The sequence below is a fragment of the Limulus polyphemus genome, unplaced genomic scaffold (genome assembly GCF_000517525.1).
Source record: "Limulus polyphemus unplaced genomic scaffold, Limulus_polyphemus-2.1.2 Scaffold328, whole genome shotgun sequence".
NCBI classification, from domain to species: domain Eukaryota; kingdom Metazoa; phylum Arthropoda; class Merostomata; order Xiphosura; family Limulidae; genus Limulus; species Limulus polyphemus.
The window spans coordinates 447257-451981 of NW_013665938.1; the positions used below are offsets into that span (position 1 = coordinate 447257).

At 30.5% G+C, this 4725-nt stretch overlaps 1 long non-coding RNA gene across 4 annotated transcripts in view; it reads left to right on the forward strand.

The window, feature by feature from the left end:
* Window positions 1–1876: 1876 nt before the first annotated feature.
* LOC111085315 overlaps window positions 1877–4725 on the forward strand; it is a 17582-nt gene continuing 14733 nt past the window's right edge. For 3 of the 4 annotated variants that reach the window (XR_002610156.1, XR_002610158.1, XR_002610159.1), the window contains exon 1: window positions 1877–2225. This is a non-coding gene — a long non-coding RNA (uncharacterized LOC111085315). The remainder of the gene's footprint in view (window positions 2226–4725) is intronic. The other variant, XR_002610157.1, reaches the window with a different exon arrangement.

Consider the following 4725-nt stretch of genomic DNA (forward strand, 5'->3'; position numbering starts at 1 on the left):
AAGCAGACTTTTAAAGTAAATGCAAATGATACTTCTTTGCCAAGAGGCAGTGTGTAAATAATTTAGAAAACAATATGGTTACACAACTCGTTTAGGGTTTGTTTGTTTGTTTTGAATTTCGCGCAAAGCTACACGAGGGCTATCTGCGCTAGCCGTCCCTAATTTAGCAGTGTAAGACTAGAGGGAAGGCAGCTAGTCATCACCACCCACCGCCAACTCTTGGGCTACTCTTAGGAATTTCAAGAGAGATTGTTGGAAACGTTATGATGTTAAGCTTGAAGAAAATTTCTATTCGTATCTCCAGAAAATATATATTGGGGGACACTATATTCTCAAATCTTGTGAGTTATGGGGCACTCTGTTTAAGTTGATCAATGTTTTCAAAGATGGATGTGGGGAGCATATGCTTTCGGTTAGTTACAAACTTATGGAATGGTCTGTGTTATCTGGTTTGTGCTATTAGTTTGGTTATTTTATAATATCATTAGATATGAAGGATTACATTTAAACTGAATTTAAAAAAGTTATTTGCTCTGTGTTTGGATGATTGTTCACTTCGGCGGGCTGAATGGCCGTCTGTTACCTTGCTTTTTATTCTTTTATTTATACAATATAAACTACATATAGCAAATAATCATGGTTTTTCAAGGTTGTCCTTGTACACACACACTTGGGTAAAGTAAAAATTTAAATCTTCCCTGTTCTTTTCAGAAAATCATCAATTCTACTCTTAAACTCCAGGAAATTTAAATGCTGGTCTCCACTAGTGATGACAGGATTTCTTCCGTAAGTAGGGTTATCAAACATCCCAGTAAAACTGAACTTGTCCCAGTTTTTAGCTCCTTTTTTTGTTCCAATCAGAAACAGTAGAAGCATTAAATTGTCCCAGTTTTTTCTCCTTCGGTGCGAATTTGATATGTACTGTTTGTCATTATATACGGTGCTTTTAAATTTTACTTGGTGGAGTACTTGACAAAGACAGATCATATATTTTCTTAATGTAACCTGTCAATGGGCAACAATAAAATTAAGATTTTAAGACCTGCCCAGCTGCAAAAAAAGAAACTAAGAAGCAAAATTTTTCCTTTAAGAACATTAAAGACATATCTACGTATCTACATGAGCCGATGTTTCAATTTATGAACGTTATATTTTAAGATCTGTGCAAGAACTCAGCTAACAGATGTTTCCGTATATCAAAGCTATCTTCAAGTTTTGTACAACGAAAAACCTTTTCCACTATTGAGTTAGTTTCCATCTATATAAAATATGATTCAAATTACGAAACTCAAATGCATTACCTTCATTTACTATAATTAAAGGTAATTTCTCAAATGTTTGTCCAACTTACCAATTGAATGAAGTTATTTTGTAATATTTCAACATATTTAATATAGCTAGAAATACCCAAACATTTATGAAATCAGTAAACTTTATAGATCTAAAAGAGTAACATGTATGCATGGTGGGAAGCTTTTTAAACTTCATTAAACTATGCAATAATGAAATTTAGAGTAGTGAAGTACAGACAACGTCACCATATGCGTAAGGGAGAGGTGGGTGTAGATAGTATTATGCATTGCAAAAAGAAAGTTATTTGGGGAATAGATCTATCATCCCTCAGAGCCCCATCCCAGATAGAAGTTTTGTGTATGAATTTTTTCATTTGCTTAAAGTCACTTAGAGTCCCAGTACCGTCACCCTGTTAAGTTTTAATACTTGCTCCCAATACCCAGGTTTTGAATGCGTCGTTATATTTGGTGTATATTACTAGATAAGACGATCGGTTTGCTATTTTTGATTAGGACATTCGGCTCAAAGTTCCTTTTATACGAGAGGTGTTTGGTGAGTATCATGTGTTGTGAAATAGGTTTAACCTCGTAGTCATTGAGACACCCCGCAAGGTCATCAGATTCGTTCAGGACTTTGCGTGTCTAACTTCATACATCAATAGTCACTTAACTGTTTTGATTACTTTAAATACGCAGCAGTCTTTGCAATTTATAACTTGTGTACATTCAAATACAAAATACTATAACCAAAAAAAAAAAAATGTTTTGTACGCGAAGCACGAGTTTTTCCCCTAGTTTATTAATTATGCTCCTAGCAATATCATTAATTTAAATAAAAAACAGCAAATGGCCAAAAACTGACCCGAATTCCTCCAATAATACAAAAGGTCCAATGTTTGTGACTGGACTTCATTAACCCTTTCTGGACTGGAGGTGAGGGGGTATAACTGATATTCCTTTATTTTGTTTTATTTTTTGCTTTCTCAAAATGTAAATATTTAACCAAGCTCATAAATCTTGACACAAACTTTAGTAAATAGTATTTAGTTTTGGTTTAAATAGATTAATATAATTTGATAGTTTGTCTGTCATTTTCAAAATTTTGTTTTTTGAGACACGTTTTTTGAAAAACACACAAATAATTTGTCTTAGAATTTACTTTTTTTATTATTGATCAGGAAATTTCATTTAATATATATCCAGTAAGTTTGAAATTGATTGATTTTTTAACATTTTTAAACTATATTTTGCTTATTGTGATAGTAACCACTCGCAGCTATAAATCGTAAAAAAAGCATAAACTGAAATAAAATTATGGTGACCTAGGATATGATCTGTTAAAATGGTGTCAGGTCAAGCTAAGTAATAGTGTTTTTGTTAACAATATTCTTGGTCAAAATAAATTTATATCTAATATATATGCTTGTTTTAAATAAATTATAAGTTCTTTATTTTGTATGTGTTGTTTTGATATGACAGATTTAATCATAATGTTCAATAAAGTAAATAAGGATTTGAGTCATCGGTATAGTTTGCTGTTTCTACCGTATTGTCTAAAAATAAAACGTAACGTCGTAAGTAAACGATAAATCTAATATTAATACTTATAATAATAATAGTATTAAGGCTTATTAGAATTTATATGGCTTTTCATTGTAGAAAATTGCAATAATTTTTAAACGAATATAATTTAACACACACAAAGGAGTGAAGGGAATGTCTATATAAATAAGCTATGGAAAAATTCCCAAACGTGTAATTTCTTCTTGAGTCTTCTAAATTTCACATAAAACCATAAATTATTAGTTCACTTTAGTAATTTACTCACTCTACTTTGGTGTAAATTGTTGATACCATCTTTATCCAATGGTGTTTAATCTGCCTGTCGCTATTTTCAAGACTGTTTTGTATTAGTAATTATTCCCACCCTTTTATGACCTTACACTCCCAGCATATGATGTGAACAAGAGGCTTTTAATAATAAATCTTCAGACAGAAAAGGAAAACCACAAGAGAATCTTACCTTAGTTAACTGTATTCTTAAGGAATGAGGGTTTATTAGCAAATACAAAAATAAATAGGGATGAAAAGAAATTTTATTAAAAAAAACAACAACCCATAAGTGTGTTGTTTACACTTACACAAGTTACAGGCAAGACTCCCTGGATTTGTGGAGAAATGTAGGTTTGAACATTGTTTTGTTTGTGAATTACAGTTTACACTAAATAAGTATTACAAAATAGCAATTATAAAACATTACTGAAGCAAATAATTGCTGAAATAGGATTGGAATTATTATTTTTACTTAAATTTTGAAATTTGATATGCAAGTATGCAAACACCTGAAAGTAGCTCACTGGTTGTAATAGGCTAAATAATAATCTTTTGCTTTCTCACATTCCACTGTCTAATTAACTAGTATACCCCCCCTCTCCTCCCATGATGTGACATTTTTTTTAGCTAATATTTTTTGTGGTATCTTTTCAAATACATTTTAAAAACCTAAGTACACCAAATCAATTAACAGTCTTTCCCTCATCTAGATAAGTAAATTCGTTATAAAATGTAACAGATTAGAAAAGCAAAATTTCCCTCTGGTAAATCTATGTTTGCTTTCATATATAATGTAATATTTACAGAAATGTAGTTTTTTTTAAACTTGTTCAGAAATCCCAGTTTACTTTTAAGAATGTTTTTTTACTCAAGAAAATTATATCTGCCTCAAAGCTTCCTTCTTTAATATAAAAATCGTATATAATTTAATTGAGTAACTAGTTAAATGTTTTTAAAACATACTATAACCTGTTAACCAAAACTTTTAACTTTAGATTAGTATTGTGTTGGTTTTGATTAAAGCTTCCTGTATGGTAGTCTGTTCAGAAGCAGAACAGTATCTTGATTGACTAATATTTGTAATGCTTTGTTAACAATATGAAATTTGAATAAAAGCTTATCAGTTAAATTTTACATTTTTGTATTCATTATATAAGTTTTAAAAACATTCAATCAAGTTTAGATTTACCACATATTCAGTGAAAATTGGTTTTTAAACCAGTAACTTTTTGTTTTTTAAATTACTACACATTGAAGTTTTCACAATTATCACCTCTAACCTTATAAAGTGAGTACTTTATTATTGAAAAAAATTATTTAGTATTTTATAAATTTGAGGAAAATGCAATGGTTAAATTCATGTGATTTATTAGCATGTTTTGTGGTACTGCAGACCTGATGTATTATGTTGTCAAGAAATTAATGTCACATTTTGGAACACTTTCATTAACCACCCTCAAAAAAACTCGCATCGCGTGTAATAGTTAAACGAACTGTCTAAACGTCATAGTAGTGTAGTCTGTATAATGTGTAAAGTTTAGTGTACTCTAATCCCTTATAGTGATGGCACATGACGAGACACATATTCGGCATGTAATGC